This window comes from Paramisgurnus dabryanus, chromosome 2 (assembly GCF_030506205.2).
Source record: "Paramisgurnus dabryanus chromosome 2, PD_genome_1.1, whole genome shotgun sequence".
In the NCBI taxonomy this organism is placed as follows: Eukaryota; Metazoa; Chordata; class Actinopteri; order Cypriniformes; family Cobitidae; genus Paramisgurnus; species Paramisgurnus dabryanus.
In genome coordinates, this window is record NC_133338.1 from 48,923,527 (window position 1) to 48,942,724 (window position 19,198).

The 19,198-nt window shown below is 36.9% G+C and overlaps 1 protein-coding gene across 6 annotated transcripts in view; it reads right to left on the reverse strand.

The window, feature by feature from the left end:
- The window catches only part of nfat5b (nuclear factor of activated T cells 5b), a 53,501-nt gene that overhangs the window by 23,069 nt on the left and 11,234 nt on the right, over positions 1-19,198 (reverse strand). Inside the window, exon 2 of one of the 6 annotated variants that reach the window (XM_065261494.1) lies at positions 2,086-2,212. The exons of the other annotated variants lie outside the window; for them this stretch is intronic. The gene's annotated coding sequence lies outside the window, so the exon portion shown is untranslated. The remainder of the gene's footprint in view (positions 1-2,085; positions 2,213-19,198) is intronic. 6 annotated transcript variants of the gene reach the window in all.

Sequence of the window (19,198 nt, forward strand, 5' to 3'; positions counted from 1 at the left end):
AACATTACAGGTTATTTTGTAGGGTCTTTATACAACACTGATGATATAGTTATGTATATTATATTGCATTTCTGTCAAGAGATCCTTCTAAAAGTTCCACATTGCACCTTTAATGCAAAGGGCCATATGAAACACAATTGTTTTAAAAGCAATGGTATGTTGTATAAAGCCTCTTAAATTATAAATTAGCGTTGGTAATGGACTGGAATAAATGCAAACAAGTGGGCAGGTAAAGGCAAATTCTTTGGTGTGACCGGAAACACAGTCAACACAAGCCAGACAGGGATCAACAGAGACACTAAAACAAGCCTACGAAAGTAAATGTAAAGTCTCGAGACGAACAAAGTTAGTTTTTCCACAACCTGCACTCAAATGTCATTTAAATATCACAGAATAAATTTTAAGCAGACATTTCTTGTCTTCTAACTGCTTTTGGAATTCACAGCCTGTCCTTAATGGATGTACCAAAGTATATAAAGTATGGCTGCAAGATCGAAATTATTAAAATATCGTAAATATGCATAGAAGGACCAACATGAGCATAAAAACACAATGCATGATGGGAATTTACTTTTGCATCACCACAACCCTATAGTATCTTTCTAATTGATCATGCAGTTCATGGGCCCTATCTTGCACCCAGCGCAATTGACTTTGTCAGTGACGCATGTATCATTCGTATTTTGCACCGGCGCACAGCGGGTTTTTCCCTCCACAGACGCACGTCGGCAAACTAGGGAATGAACTTGCGCTCCCTGGGGGTTCAGCGCAAAAAAAGAGGCATGTTCCGGCGCAAACCATCCCTGATGCTATTTTGCAGTTTCAAAAAACAATTGCGCCACTGACCAGAAAAAAAAAGTTTAAAGTCAGTGGCGCGTTGCGCGTTGTTCATTATGCTATTTTAAGGGCGCATGCTTGACCATAAGCGTGCACAACACGCATACACTTTGCATCTAATCTACACAGATTCAACAGTTATTTTTGCAAATCATAAATTGTTACACTAAAAAATATTAATACACGAGATAAGGGGAATCATAGTGGTGAGCAATGTGGTGATAGTTTTTATTTATTGTGTGGCTGCGTTAAACAATTCTCATGCAAATAACGATTAAAATATTTTCATAAGTTTGTTGTGTGGCTGTATTACGTTTATTTTATGTAAATAATAATTAAAATGTTTTCATAAGAAACCTTAATGTATATGAACTTGATTTGTAAGAGTACTTTGGGGTTGGACCTTGCTTGCGTTTCTTGGGTCCGATCTCAAAGCCCCCAAACCCTTTCAGCGGTGAGGGTGGACGTAGCGATGGCGTGTAGAGGCAAATCCACCTCCCATTACACGGCGTGCCCGATTTATGCTGGCAAGCTTGGGATTCCCCCGTCTCCTGACATCATTGTAGCGCTTGGCGCAACGATGGGGATGCCAGCTGATGAGAGAATTGTGGCTATTTCCTCTCACGCCTGTTTAACCTACGCTGATTTGGGCGGGTTTCTCCCATCCCCATACAAAACAACTTCTCTGTCTTTGACTGCTCTTACAAGAACGTCGGTCTCCTCGGCTGTAAACCGCTCCTGGCGTGCGCCTGGTAAATCCATCATAATAATAGCAATCCGCCATGGAACTTGCGCACTTGCGTTTAAAGGGAATGTTGGATAGCGTTCTGATTGGTTTATTTGACGTTACGCCCAAACCACACCTATGAATAATGAACCTACTTCAGACCAACCCCTTATTGATTTGCGCCTGGCGCAAGAGTTTTTTCTCACGCCGGGAAAATAGCAACAGCGCCCAAGATCGCCCACAAACTCACTTGCGCGTTGCGCTTCGCACTTGCGTTTCAGATCTTTAAAATAGGGCCCCATGTGTCAAATTAATGTGTTTACCTATATAATGCAAAAACTATATATTAACCCTTAAAGTATTTACATCAGTCTCCTTTTCCCAAGCACTGTATTCTTAGGCTGGTCTGCACATGCTTAAACATGTGCTGTGTGCACAGAGCCCTTCCAGTAAACAGATTGACAACCACACAGACAGAAAATATGCACAGTGCACTAAGACTGCGACTGCAGAATCAGTACCTGGACTGTTTCTAAGAGTTTCCACTCATTTCTAAGAGAGAAAATTCTTATTTTGCTGCATAGTTTCCTCCCAGACAAACAGGACACAGCGCCTGCTGTTAAGGTCCCAAACACAGTTTTTCTTTCACTGGGAAAAAGAAAAACAAAGAGAAATAACTTGGTAAACATTATGATTTCATTGCTTCTGCAAAACTATTTCTCACTTTCAAACACTTTTCAGTCCAATCCGGTGTGATTTTCAATCTACTATGGAACACAAACAGAGATATTTAGCAAAATTATTGAACTTAAGCCAGGCCACGGATTTGATTCCCACCACAAATGCATGTACAGTACTTACAAAAGTATACCCAAATGATGCATAAATGTAAAATGTAAATGCATGTTAGGAGGAAACGGTATTTGAATAAGCTTTATTAAGTTTCAAACATTCTGCACATTTCTTCTGCATATTCTTGTATTGTCTCTTTAAAAATAATAACAGCAAGAATTCTGGCCACATGAGAGAGGTAAAATTCTTGCTTAAGATTAACATAATTTACACAAGCCTACTGCCTGTGCATGGAGATAAAGAAAGAAAGTCAGAGACACACCATGTAATTCACAACCAACACTTTCATTCACTATTTCAGATTCCTGACGTTAACTCCGATTAGCCTTGGAAACCTAGGAGTGGCAATGATTTTGGCTAGTGTCCCAAATGCCCCGTAACAACACCCCCACCCCATGTTTTTCTGCTTGTCAGCTTTATGACTTGATCCTCTTTTTTTCTTTAACTAGCTAAACCAGTCCTGCGAAGTGCAGAAACGTCAACTGCAAAAAACTATATTTCTTCCACAAACAAAAACTGGGGAGGAGAAACAGTAAATACAGAATTTAAAACGCATTATTTATCAAGAAAAAGAAAATGACACTAATGCAAAAAGTGCCTTTGAGGGTTTACAAGGCTCCATTTACATGACAAGAGGGATTTAAACAGGAGATCATTTATAACACTCTACAAATGTTTATTACTTATTCCAACATGCCGCAGAAGAAACCATAGAAACCACGAGGAAATGGCAGAACACATCTCCCAATATTCTAAGCATTAAGGTGTTTACGGGAAACTTCATCTATAGGGTCTAAAAACAAGACAACTGCTGCTGTCCTACAGTATGTACAACAACCCAGATGATGCATTTGACTTAAATTTTATCCAAAAGTGAGTAACAGTGCATTCAAGCTATATACATTGTTTTGTGTGTCAGTATTAAGACTAAATCAAACATCTCATCGCGACACGATACGGTATTGAATCTCTCGGCCTACAATACAATGTTTGCCAATACCTAAAAAAAAAATATGTGATACGATTTTGATTCAGTATGATTCGGTATATCAATCAATTTATAAAATAATTTTACAGTAGGGCTGTGCGGTAATGTAGCGATATGCAATAACATGCTAAATATTGCCCTATGCAATGTGATAGAGGTGGGCGGTATGATAATAATTCGATTATGATTCAAATTTATATCATGCTGTCGATATGTATCGACATGAGTTTTCTTTTAAAGGCGCTCTAAGTAGGGTTGCAACGGATCACAAAACTCACGGTTTGTATCACATTATGAGTTTTGAGGCACGGATCGGATCATTTTTCGGATCAGCAAAAAAAAGTATGGGAAAAATTTAATAACAAATCAAGAAATTACAAACTTTTATAAAAAAGAACAAAGTTGCACATTAAGTAAGGTCAAAAATCATTAGGTACAGAAATCAAATGAATAATAACACTGCATTTATTGTATTAATTAAATGTAATTATAATTTTTTTAAAGCTTCAGAAGTGATTTTATCTTTGTCTTGGGTTGTTTGATTAACATTAATGACACAGACTTAAGTAGGTCAATTGAGGTTACTGTCTCTTTAAGACCAAATATGCCCAGACTGCATATCTCTCCGTGTGTGCACTACTGAGTGCCCTTAAACGCGCACGCACACACAAAGACAGAGGGCGAATTACAAACACTGCAGCATAAACAGTCGTCCCACATAAAAATGTTATGTCTCCATCTCCCCCTTGAGGGAGAGAGAGGGGAGAGGAAGGGGGAGGAGTTAGCTACACTCGGTTTTATTTGACAACACTTCGAACGTCAACAAAAAGTGACGTCACACAGATTCGTTTAGAGCTCCTTTATTACGTTTTTTTATTGGGGATGCACCGGCATGATTTTGAAGTGAATTAAGTTTTTTGCATCTGTCTTTTCGCAGCTACCATCGCTTTATTGCGGCATTGCAATTTTACAATCTTCAAATTACTTGGGATCCTGTAATGTTTCAACAAAAAATGCTTAGTTGTTTCCATGGTTGGGTCAAATCTAGACATTTAAACCAGCGACTAGGTTTGTCCATATTTCACCTAACCAGCATCTTAGAGATGAATATGAACATTCAGAGCTACATGAAGTTACCAAAGACAGACACACAACCAATGTCACATTGCGCACTCCGACCCAGGCCCAACACAAGAGGATTTTCCTTTCACATGGGTTCTTAATACATTGGGAGATAAAATGAATCAACCTGTGGTATGATGGACGAATTCCCCCATACCATATGGGCATTAATGAATTAATGAATATACGTTGCATGATCAGTCTATCATGGCCAAACCATGTGAAGAGATCAATAAATAAGTTTACCAGGACATTCTCATGATAGCTTTAGTGTTAGTCTAGCATTGGAAGTATAATCAGAACTGCAGGGATGTTTATATCAGTCTGTGTGCCACCATGTGCTTCCCATTACCAGCAAGCTAATCTATACCATACCACTCAATTTTCCTCTGTTTTTCTGAGTGGTTTTGAATCAATTTGAGGTTTTTGAGTTAATTGAATGTGAGAATAACAGATAGTATTCACAGTCTGAGCCAGAGAAACCAAACTCTGTCTTCACATTCGGTCTTTCACACAATCACAGAGCTATCAAATGGCTTCAGAAGACTGGAAAATTATTTTACGGAGATGTTTTTGTTAATCTACTTTTGGATAAACGCTCTTTTTAACTCATCTGAGAACTCATCTGACCTTTGAATCAACAAGTAGAAACAGCGTACTTTATTCATGCCATACAAAGTAATGTAAACATCACATAGGCTATAGTGAAGTGCATATTTAGTTATTGGCAAGCAAAAATTTTTGTTTAAAGTCTTGCTGAATGCGATAATTTTATACCTTAAAGGGATAGTTCACTTTAAAATGAAAATTCTGTCATCATTTACTCATCCTCATGTTGTTCTAAACCTGTATGAATTTCTTTTTTCTGATGAACACAAAAGAAGATATTTTGAGAAATGATGGTAAACACACAGCAGTAAGTGACCATAGACTTCCATAGTAGGAATAAAAAAATATGATGGAATTTAATGGGTACCGTCAACTGTGTGCCTACCATCATTTATCAAAATATTTTCTTAGTCATTTATCACAATACTTCCAAAATATTTTTTTCCTACTATTGGAAAAGTTTTATGGAGAAAATACTTTGCCATGGTGTTAAATGATACAAATGGTTTGTCTAAATCATATCCAAAACACCACATAGACATATAAATGACAATAAAACTTAATTTTACCCACAGGGGGACTTCAAGATATGCAACATTTAGCGCATGAAATAATGCTTTACTTTAGCATGGCAACATGAGGCGGAGGTGATGTGTAAGGGGCGTCCAAGCTCTCAGTTAGGTCTCAGGAGTGCATTTTTAGCACAAAAACATGTCTGTGTCTGTAGTGTTTACCAGCAGCTTCACAGCGCAAACGGGCCAGTGGTGAAACAAACATTGGGTTCAGATGAAAGTTGGTGTTGTGAAGAATTTATGCTGTTTGCACAAGCACTGGCCAGTGCATTGACACGCACATGTGCAAACAAACGTTTTTGCAGACATGAATATAAAATGTACATTTATGCATTCTGCAGACACTTTTACCCAAAACGACTTACAGTACATTCAATGTATACATTCAATAGAGCTAAAGAAATTGTGCAAACAAAAATGCAAAATTATTTACTTGACAAATACTGAAAGGTGGACAACACCTAACATTTTTAAAGTCATAAAACCTAGAATTTTTTTAGAAAATACATTTTTTACAAAATACATGAAAGATCTGGTTTTGGAAAGAGAAATCTTATGGCTGGTTTAACAGTGGTGGGCAATAGTTTATGTTTTGTGTCGATTTAAAGTTTGTTTGCAGAGGGGAACCATCCATTTATTCATTCACCCATGAAATCCACAATCAAACATCACCTTTAGACCTTTTGCACATGGACAATATAAAAGATGCTCATCTATTAGCTTCTCAAACATCCACTGGAACTGGAAAAATCCTCAACTAGAAAATGAAGAAATCAACTGAATAAAAAGCTTCTGTCAAATAAAGTTGTCAACTAACAAGTTGTCATGTTTTACAATAAAATAGCACAGTATTTAAAGTCCCATAATTTGAATTAGAGTTTTTATTTTGCTTTTAGTATCAATATGTTGGCCTAAAAGATGTGTGATGTGCTCCAAAACATCAACCAAATTTGAGTCTATGGGTTCTATCTTACACCCGGCGCAATGCAGCACAATGCGCGAAGCAAGTTTCTTTTGCTAGTTTCCACCCTGTGCAATTATCATTTTCACGTTTAACGCCACGTTGTTTAAATATCAAATGCATTTGCACCCCCTTTTGCGCACATGGGCGTTCTGGTCTGAAAACGAGGTGTGTTCAGGCGCATTGTTGGCGCATTGTTATTTTGAGGCAACTAAAATAGACTACGCCATTGACCAACAAAAACCTGGTAAAAATGCTATATGTTTTTTGTTATTTAAAGAGCGCATTAGTAATATGCGCCTATAAACAGTAGGACAACGCGGGTTTGCTTATCACAAACATAAATGCGCAGCAGCACAAAAACACTTTTAAATATGAAAGATTAAAGGATTGAATGTAAAAGATTATTATTGAGTCTTGGACATAAATGAGGACTAATTATGAGACGTTAGAAGACAAAAAGAGCTGTTTCACCTGCAGCCTGTTAAGTAAACAAATGCTTTGCTTTAAACAAATGCATCTGTTTTTAAATGTTTTTTTTTTAAATGCTACCTCACAGATTTATTGTATATGATGACTCTGTACCTGTGGATATGGTGAGATGAGAAATATTTTTAAGTAATGCTTAAAAAAAACTGACGCTGTTGAAGTGCTGAAACGTGCGGAGAGTCGTTTGTAAATCTCTTGTTTGTTACAAATAAAGTATTTTTAGAGTACAAACCTTTTCTTACATACTTGTAAATTATTTTTGATGATATTGGATAACCATACATTTAAAACAATTAAAAGCCTGCTTTTTTAGTTCCATGACTAAATGAAAACGGGTTTTAATAAAAAAATAACAATTTCAATACAAGTGAAAAACAACAGAATTATTTAACATTAATCTTAAACTGGGGATCTTCTTCCTCCACTTAGTTTATCAGTTTACAAAATCCGTCATCTAAATAGTGATTAAACATAGCGCCAGCGCAACTGGCTTTTAAAGAGCTGAGACTCTCATTGACGAGAGCTGAGACTCTCATTGGTTGGTTTATTGCACGTTACGCCCAAAATACTCCCAATACTCATTAGGAAAATATGTACAACCCTTTTCGACCCTGCGCTCGGCGCACAAACCATTTTTCCCATCGTTAAATTAGCAAAAGTGGCATCGCACAAGCCCATTTAGACTGTGCGTCCTGTGCTTTAGACGATGCGCTTAGATCGTTAAAATAGGGCACTTTGTCTTGCACCAATAAAGATCAATGATTTTTATGACATCATTCTGCATTTCTCATTAGATTCCAAACTGTGGGGAAAGCTAAACGCTACAGGCAATAAAAATGAGGAGGAGCCATTCTATGTCCCACCCTAACTTCCTGTTTCATTATGTAAAACTAACCTGTAAATTATGTAAATGCACATTTCAAGGCACTTCAGTGACTTTTTAAGGGAGAACAGAAGAGTTGAAACAGGAACACCAATTATTCACATAGGTCTACAAAGGGATTTGTCCACCTTAAAAACATCACTTATATACAGACTCAGACAGTAGTATACATCAGACAGTAAACATCAGAAAAGAGAAAAGAAAAAATAGAATAAAGCCATCTCACAGTTTGATTCATATTATCGCAAGTCTTACTTAACAGACAAAAAATGCTGTCTTCAAAATAAATGGCTAAAAACACTGATTTGATGAAGGGGAGAGTAAGCAACTAGCTTTTACAGTTATCTTTATAAACAAACATACAACATCGCTATTCAAATCGATCTGACTTTTCACTTGTACCATAAGCAATCAACCACCTATTTTACCCTAGCAACCACCTAGCTACTGCACAGCAATATGCTATAAACCATTAAGAACACAAGCAAAAGCATACACCCTTCAAAATACTGGTTTGGTTTAACCTATGATTGGGTAAACATTGGACAGAACCAACTGTTGAGTAATAAATAAAACTATGCTGGGTTGTTTCAACCCAGAGGCTTGGTTGTTTTAACTAGGGTTGCACAATATATCGTTTCAGCATCAACATTGCAGGGTGCACCTCTGCAATGGTTACATCACAAAACATCCAGAATCTTTAAGGAAAAACTATTTTGGATTTGTTTCAAACAACAAAATCACAAAATTTAATCTGTAAACAATCTAAGAGGTGCAAGAAATGCAAGGCAGAAGTATAATTCTATCAAACAGAGCTTTACATGTCCTCTGGTGAAGTCATCAAGTATTTCGATTATCACAATTTACATACCAAAATCCAAAACATCACAATCATGACAGTTCCCCCAAATATCATGCAGGCCTAGTTTTAACCCATGGTTGGGTATAGGGTTGCAAAATTATGGGAATTTTTTCAAATTTTCCCTGGAAAATACACAGGAATATATGGAAATTGTGACACACAGATGAAGATGAGGCAGATGTCATGGAAGCTCATGTTTGTATGTGATAAAGCTTGTATAAATCACCCAAAATTTGCTAATAATTTCCTATAATTCCTTCAATTTTCCTACTCAGAATATTTCCAAAATTCCCAAGCTTTGCAACTCCAGTTGGGTAACAACAAAATTTTAACCCAATTGTGGGTTAAACAACCCAGAATTTTTAGTGTGTAGTAACAGTCTGCCATCATGGCAGAAAACAGAAAGACATGACAACACATTGTCCTCAGAATAAAAGAAGTTGCTGTACCTGACCTGCACTGCAAAGTGATACAAATAATGCACTTAACAAACCAATAAAACCCCAAAAGGTTCTTTGTCAGGCTGCGTGGTACCAAAAATAACCTTAAACATCCACAGAGCACCTCTGTAGAACAAAAGGTTCCTCTTTGTAGTAACAAAACATTTCTTGGGACTTCAAAAAGGTGAGAAAGAAATCCTTTGACTGAAAGCTTCTTTGGGAACTTCTTTCTTCAAATAAAACAAGTGTCTGATGTAGGGATGCACCGGAATTTCGGCCACTGAAATTTTCCGGCCAAAAATGACATTATTGATTTTCGGGACTAAAGAAAAAAATGTCCGGAAATATAAACAAAAAATAAATGCCGCTCCGTTACATTACTGACAAACCCGATGAACATTTACCACTGTTGCGTTTCAGGCTACATTTTAGACTACGACGCTACATTAAAATGCAATCAAATGCATTGGAGCTTTGATAACGGCTGTGCATCCCTACTTTGCATTGTTCTACACTTACGTTTATTCATTCAGCAAATGCTTTTATTTACACTTAGCGACCTACAAATGAGAATAATGGATAGAATAAGCCATTAAGATGTTGATGTAGCATGACAAACATTAACTGAGCATTAGAACGGTACACTAAAGTACACTATACTGTAGTACACCATACAATAAAGAACACTAAAGGGCTCAACGCAAATATTTTTTAATACTGGCATGGTCGGGCCAGTGGTTCAAGTTTTTACTTGCCCTTCCAAAATTTTCACTGGCCCCAATAAAAAAATGTCTGTCACATATTTAAAAATGTCTGAGGGTGAAGCACTGGCCCGATCGGGCACTTTTTACTGGCCCGAACATCTCTCACACTTGCCCCGGGCCACCAGGCAGACCTTTATGTTGAGCACTGCACTATAAGTGGAGGAGAAAGACATTTATTTTAATTAGGAGACAGATTGGAATAATATAAAAAAAGATATTTTTCTATTTAAAACTTGACTCTTCTGTGGTTACATCTACGGATGCACCGATACTGATACTGGTATCGAGTATCGGCCTCGATACCACATTTTCTAAAGTACTCGTACTCTGTAAAAGTCCCCCGATACCAGACATCGATACCACGGTCTGAGAAATGTCTATGTTTGAGCGGCGTGTAAGGGGTTAATGCCTCGTGTTGTCCAAAGAGGCAGAGTTTACAACAAACTGGAAAACTAGTCCCTTGTTTTTTTGTGAAATTATATGACTAAAGGTAAATTTAAATAATGTTTTTTTTATTATGTACTCACTCAGTATCGGTATCGGCAAGTACTGAAATGCAAGTACTCGTATTCCAAAAAAAGTGGTATCGGTGCATCCCTAGTTACATCGTGTATTAAGGCCGACGGAAAATTAAAAGTTGTGATTTTCTAGGCCGATATGGGAACTACACGCTCATTCTGGCATAATAATCAAGGACTTTAAGCAGTTGTCCCTTGCGGTTAAATTTAACGTCATTCCAATTAACAACAAACTTGTTGTTATGGCAACTTATATCACCTGATGTATCAACATGGCGGATTATGTAGTACGTCCAAATTAATTTATCCATATTCATACTATATAGTACCTACTGTTTTAATGGTCGATGAGTAGGTACTTTATCTTATTTAGTGACAGTATGCCATTTCGGATGCAGCCCATGTAACAACCAATAACTCCAATAATCCTCCCTTTTCTCTCTCTATCACATAAAATGTAAACATACACAATTTACAGGAATTCACAGGAAAGAAATCATAAAAACACGTTATTATCACAGCATAACCTTAATTTTAAAAATTGCCTTTGACCTTGCTGAAATAGTGCTTTGACTTTCCATCTTTACCACTGATAGCTCCATGTTCCCACTGTTCAAATAAAATACTTCCAGCATGACCAAGCTAAAGAGTGTGGATGTTGCCAACATGAGGAGGAGAAATATATAAGCTAATTTTTTGAAAAATGTGATGAATTCGACTCTACCATCACAGCTGCTAGACTGCAATGTTCCAAGCAAGGCCGTCAAGTTTGTCTAGTGTCAAAAGCGTGTACCCAGAATCTAAATGAACCTTTGTTCACCCAATAGATACAGCCAGGTGAGTAATGGAGTGAAATGAAAACAACAAAATGAAATCTCACAACGGCTCAGCCATACATCTCCCTCAACCCCACAGACAAAAGAGCTGAACCTTTTCAATAACGCTCTGAAATGCAATACTGTCAGTCAGTGCGTAACCAACTATCATAACTATCATAACTATCAAAAATCAGCTTATTAAAAAATAAGGGTTTACATGCAAATCAATAAACCGGCTATTAGGGATGCATACCGATTAATCGCGATAAATCTATAGCAGAAAAAAGTTTTTATTTACATCATATATATGTGTGTGTGTGTGTGTGTGTGTGTGTGTGTGTGTGTGTGTGTGTGTGTGTGTGTGTATAATAATTAGGGATGCACCGATACCGGTATCGGGTATCGGCCTCGATACCACATTTTCTAAAGTACTCGTACTCGTTAAAAGTCCCCCGATACCAGGGATCGATACCACGGTCTGAGAAATGTCTATGTTTGAGCGGCGTGTAAGGGGTTAATGCCTCGTGTTGTCCAAAGAGGCAGAGTTTACAACAAACTGGAAAACTAGTCCCTTGTTTTTTTGTTAAATTATATGACTAAAGCTGTTACCTGTAAATTTAAATCATGTTTTTATTAAGTACTCGGTATCGGAAAGTACTGAAATGCAAGTACTCGTACTCGTATTCCAAAAGAGTGGTATCGGTGCATCCCTAATAATAATTATGTAAATATAAATCTGCACACATGCATATATAATTTTAAGAAAAAAATTATATATTAAGTATTTATATATTATATATTTATATAATGTATATAGTATACACATGTAAACACTTCTTAAATATACATACATGTGTGTGCATTTATCTATACATAAGTTATCATACACAGTTCACACACACACACATATATGATGTAAACAAAAAAACTTTTATTCTGCTATAGATTAATCGTGATTAATCGTTATGCATCCCTACCGGCTATGCAGAAAACTGTGTTTATATGGGATTGGGAGATTTGTCAGGTTTCTCGCAGTCAGTGATGTCATGCCTACAGTATATAGTATGTCTAGTACTATCTAGTAATAATCGGTGTAAGACTGCGCATGTAAATGCACTTAGTAACTAACGGTATCATAACTAACGGTATCATTAGATGTAAATATAGGTATTGGCGCATATTTTTTTATTGGTACATCCCAATGCATTGTTTAGCACAGTATTGCACATTTTAATTGTTTAGTAGAGAATTGCACATTATGAATTGTTTAAAGACAATGTTTAGGACAGTGTTGCACATTAGAATCTAACAAAATGCAGGAGACTAGAGACATGTTTCAAAAAGTTGGACTATTTTTAACTTGACACACGATCTTGGCCTAGTAACCATCATGACACCCGTCCCTCATGTCCAGTGTGAAATCTGGCCAGGCGATGGATGAAATGAAAAGTGAAAGGCATGTTTGGTTACGGACACTGCGAGACAAGAAAGCATGTCCTCTGATGTGTTTTTTTTAGCAGTAAGTCGATCCTGTAACCCTATAAGTGTTTCTTATCAGCCAATGGAAAACAACTCCAAGGTTAGATTAACATCCTGCATATTTAACTCTGTTTGTTATATCAAAATGTGGTCAGATGAAGGGATCAGAGCTGGATGGGGTTTATATGAGTTTTAAAGAGAGATGGCACAATGCAAATTATTGTAATGCAGAGAAAGACCGCCAAAAAATGATGACAGGTGCCGTAAGAAATTCCCTAGCAACCATGCAGTCCACCATAGCAACCACACAGCAACATGCTGAAAACCATAGATATGTATATAAAGGCTAGATGGCTCAAGGCGGAGTCAGCTGTGTCGTCACTTGGCGGCCATCTTAGGTCAGTGCTGCCATAGTGCTGCTCCCTGCTGCTGTGGACGGAAGGTGAGTGACATACGCCAACTAAAATGCTCGTAACTTGCTGAATTCTTGACGGATTTACAAACGGTTTGGTTTTTTACAAACGTTATTAACGTGGCTATAATTCTGGATGCTTTAACATGTTTCATGAATTTTTTATTTATTTTTAGTATACGTATTCGGTGTCATAGGTACATCTTTGACGTTTATAACAAACCAATCCGTTTGAAAATCGGTAAAAAATTAAGCAAGTTATGGTCATTTAAAAGTACCTGCATCATTAAAACTCAATGCTACGAGTGAGCGAGAGCCCTGTCCTAAGATGGCCGCCAAAATGCGGACGTTCCACTCAATTGGCCATCAGCGCGAACGAGCCATCTAGCCTTTATATACATATCTATGCTGAAAACCACTTCAAATACTTTAGCAACCGCAAAAGTGATGTCCTGGCAACCAACCACTATTTCTCAGTAAAGCATTAAGTTGAGATTGTATTGCACGATACTCACTACCATCAGAGAAGACACAAAAATACAACCAGAGTTCCTGCAACTCAATTGGTGAAAAGGACAGCATCAGCAGTGCAAAGGTCATGGGTTTGATCTCCAGGGAACACACATATTGATAGATATAGCATGCACTGCTATCTCACTTTGGATCAAAACGTATGCCAAAAAATGCGTAAATGTAACGTGCTATCTTAAGCCATCCATAACTTCTCTAACTTCCCAGCAGCTAAATACCTGTGTATTTTCTTTTAAAATGAAAGGTTAAGTGTCTTGCAGCCCTTCGGCAGTTGCCAGGGGCTGCTGGGATAGTTTTAGTAGTTTGACCACTTTATGCATTTCATTGTTGGTACTGAAACAACATTGCGAGTGTGCGCACGGCAAATACTGGGGTAGGAAATATTTTTACGCTTTTATTTTTTTCTATGCCTTGTTAAATTACAGTTTGGTTAGTGTTAACTATTAACTACCAAGGAATTTGGAGGCAGAAGTTACTGGGGCATGACAGCAGCACACTTTACACCCTCCTGACCTTGTGACCGGTTGAGAAAAATCAATAAAAAAACTCATATCAAAACACATCAAAAGAAATAAAAAAGGTTTGTCATTTCTCAGAACTACCAGGGCTCAACCCTTAGGATTTTTTCTGCTGCCCCGGGGTGGTGGCTGAAGTGGTTCAGATTTTTACTGGCCCTGCCAAAATTATCACTGGCCCCACCAAAAAGCACTAAAATAAAACCGGCCTGAATATTGTGTTTTTTGGTTTTGACCCATGTAGCTAAATAAATAAGGTTATAAACGCCAAAAACTACTAGCATAACTTTCACAAATACATTTCAAATATTGTTAAAAACAAGTAAAGGGTCAGTAATAAAATAAGAACAAATACTTAAATTAGGTGCAACAGCACAAATAAATATAAAAGAAAAAACAAACAAACGTAATAGGGCTGGGCAAAAAAACCGTGATTTTTCGATTAATCATGTTTTTTTACGTGGTCGGTTCAAAATCGATTCTCAAAGGCCACAAATCGATTTTTTTTTTTTCGCAAACACTGACATAAGATTAACGTTAATCTAATTACTAGTCTTCTCCACTAGATGTCAACCCCTTTTTTACCTGCGATGTTACCAAGGAGCGAGAGGCGAGGCTGTCATTCATTCAGTCTATATTCTAATTAGGGATGCTTAACGATTAATCGCGATTAATCGTTAGCAGAATAAAAGTTTTTGTTTACATCATATATGTGTGTGAACTGTGTATAATAAATTTGTATAAATAAATGTACACACATGCATGTATATGTTTTAGAAATGTTTACATGTGTATATACATTTGTATATTTATGTATAATTTATATTATATATAAATATAAATACTTAATATATACATTTTTTTCTTCTTAAAATTATACATGAATGTGTTCATATTTATATATATACATATTTATTATACACAGTTTACATACATATGTGATGTAAACAAAAACTTTTATTCTGCTAACGATTAATCGCGATTAATTGTTTAGCATCCCCAATTCTAATATAATATAATATAAAATAATATAATATTCTAATATAATATATAATCTATATTCATTGAGTTGAACCAAGAACAGAGTGCAAAAATCGGCCCGAGAATCGAATCGGCAGCTTGTGAATCGAAATCAAATCGATCTGGAACATCTGAATCGATACCCAGCCTTAAAATGTAATTATACTGTAATAACAGTTCTGTACTTTTCAGGTACAGAAACTGAATTAAAAGCAATCAAAATATAAAGTAACTGTGTTCACACCGGCAAGAGCGTCAAAGTGGCCGGAAGTAATTTATTTTCAATGAGCCCGGGCAAGCAGCGAGCTCCGGCAAGCAGCGAGCGCCGGCAAGCAGCGAGCGCCGACAAGAAGCGAGCCCTGGCAAGCAGCGAGGCCCCGGCAAGCAGCGAGGCCCAGCGGTGCGGTGCGTCTTGGACTGTGTGAGCCTCAAGGAGAGTTGAAATCGGCGGCAACCAATCGGAAGCGAAAACGGATTCCACAGAATGCATTCGAGGGTCAGAGCGTCCACTGCTCTTTTTCTATATCATCATTGGCAGGGCAGCCAGAGCATTTTTTGACGCTGTCACCGGTAGCGGTGTGAACGTACAGTAATCCTCCATATAGTCTTCACTGTATAAATTATCAAAAGATTATTCCTTATTCATCTATTGAATTAGTTAAGAACAGAGTGATTTTTTCTATGTACGGTGTTGTTAGATTAATGTACACCAGCTGTCGGCAATTAAGTTTGTCATTGGGACAAAAAAAACGTAGCACTAGATGGTAGGACAAAACACTGTAATTTAACAAAATACATTCATAATTGGCATTATTGATTGGTTTGCAGCTTATTCCATGGATCAAAGACTATTGTTTAACATAAATTACCTGCTCTGACATATGCCTACCTTTCCACACGTGGATATTCTTCTGCATGTTCATGTCTCTCGCTCACGCGTGGTTTTCATGACAGATCTATTTCAGAACCAGCCGCTGTACAAAATAATCTGCCTGCAGGTGCAGGCAAGATATTATTGGCGACGGGCCGGTTTTGGCCCGCGGGCTGCCTGTTGCCGACCACTGATCTGCACTAACACAAGTGCAAGGTTTATTTGGGGTGCAGTATCTTTAAGACCTAATGCATGCAGAACCAATATACTGTAACAACTGTTTTATTTCTGAACTGTTAACATTTACTTAATACATAACTGATTATGTTAACAAGGATAATCGTGGCACTTTGAGATAATTTTGTGTAAATTTGTCAGCTGAAATGCAAGAAAACATGAACTCTGTAATTTGCAAGCTCTCCGAACCACTTCACGTATACACTCGCTGGTCCTGAGATGCGGCTTTCCAGGGAACGTGTTTGTATATACGTGCAAACAAATCTTTTGAAACAGCGTATGAGTAGTCCATTGACATCTGTTTTGCAAATTCTTTGATTGAATATTTAAACTGACAGTTCAGCATCGTTTAAGCTGGCCCGGGGCATCGGGCTGTTGACCCAGACTACAATAAACAATCAAATGTAAATGGTATTCAAAATCTAATAACTATAACAGAAAAAAAATCACTATATAGACTGGCCTTCACTAGTAACGTTTCCGTTTTTAACCCTTTAAATATGGTAACACACTGTAATGCACAGCCTTGAGTGGTTTATTGCTTAAATGAATTACTAACAAAGGCAATATGAGAAAAGACACAATGTTCACTGTTTTATATTATTAATAATATATTGATCTCAATAAATATTTTCCCCAATGTAACAGTTAATTGACCTACCTACAGTATGTGTGATATTCTAGTTATATAAACATGAAATCACCCAAATAAGCTTCAGCATAACTTAAAAAAAACAAAGAAACCTAATATCTGAAGCTTAACACGTTGGTTCAGTTAAGCACACACATTGCTAAACTAAAGGCTGGTTGAAGTTGTGGCACATAGTCGACTGGTACATTTCAACAGGCTGTGAAATGCCATTGATGTATTAACAGAGTCCAAAACGTTCTGGCCTAATTGTGTTCTTAAAAGGTCTTTTCATACAGAACAGAAACCGATGCAGTGTTAGTGACAAATAAATGATCGACAAGAGTAAATATTACAAAATTAAGCTTGATCCAAACAGTCCAACAGTTTTTTGTTGAGCTTGGTGCAATGCATTCTGGGACCGTCTTATTTACAAAAGACACATGTGATGCTGCCTCATTCAAGTATTCGTCATTCCAAACACAGCAGTTTATTGCAATCCTGTCAACAATGGACCATGAAGTATGAATACATTTCTTCCCATTTTAATTCTTAAACAGAAATGCAGGTGAGATGTTGCGATTTACCTTCCACTTTAGAGCAATGAGGAAGTTTGTGTGAAACTAATAAATCATTCATTTTGATTTTAGAGATGACACCCTATTGAATTCAAAAGATGTTTGACAGACATATTGACAAATGTTTACACTGAGTGTAAATATCTGATGACTATGAAACCTGTTGTTATTACATCATCTGTGTCATCACAGTTTCTGATTGTCTGTAAAACCTAACAGTTGACTTAAACCATTTAAGGAAACTGGTTGCCTTAAACCATTCAAGTTTTAAAACACATAAATTTGAGTACTGTGAACTTGAGTCCTGTGCAATTATACACTTATATTTAAGTAGAGTGAACTTAAATATAAGTGCATAACTGCATATGACTCAATTTGATTAAGTTCACAGCACTCAAATGTATGTGTTTTAAAACAACCGGTTTACTTAAATGGTTTGAGTTGAGTTAACTATTCGGTTTTACAGTGACAATGGCAACAACCAAAAATATTAGCTAACAAATACAAATTTTATTTTTTAACATTACTGTTAGTTGTCGTATATGTTTTATGTCGTTAGTCACCACAGCTTTTACATTTTATAAATTAAAGCAACCTGATCTCATGGGAATTCGTACATTATATTTGTACGTTTAACCAAAACTGCTATAATATAATAGTTTTGCAATGTTACAAATTAATTTGAATAAGAAATGCTGTTCAGTAATCTTTCAATTAATAAAAAAATGAATTAAAACAACATGTATAACGGTTATACAAGAATTAGAAAACCATTGCTGAAAATAGTATTAGATATACTTAGAAGTACGGTATGTCACACTGTGGTCAAGGCCTAACACACCATAACAACTACTCAAACACAGGCCTATGAATAGAGCGGCTTCACAGAATTTGTTATACGGCAGCACATACGTAATAAACAAAGCTTATCCAAGGATGAAACAGGATTGGCTTTTATGGATTATAGCGATTGGCTGCATGGAAAGAATTGGACATTGGCTGGAAATCAATTCCACCTTACACTCACTCATTTTCATTTCAATCAATTTTAATGCTCACATAACAACCTACATATAGCTAAAAATATATTCACACGCCACATCTCCGGGGCATTTGCAATCCTTCTGGGAATGCACAGCCATATGGTTAGATACATCTCATCCCTGTTATCTCTAGCACTGTGTCACGTGACACGAGAGCTCATTAGCCGGTCCACACATAGATGCGCCCAGCAGGGTCGTGGAAGCCGGAAACAACGTGATAAGGTCAACTGCACATGTCAAAGTTGCAGAAATATACCTCGGGTATAAACGTTCAGTGACAGAACCAAATTGAACTTGGTCTATGAGAAACGCCTAGATTAAAAAAGACAACTATGCAGCTACAAAATTTTTACCCAAATGGAAAATGTTGTGCATGATACCTGTAGTTAAACTTGCTTGACAACTCCAAGGTAAAGGGTTTGATTCCGAGGACGAACGCTAT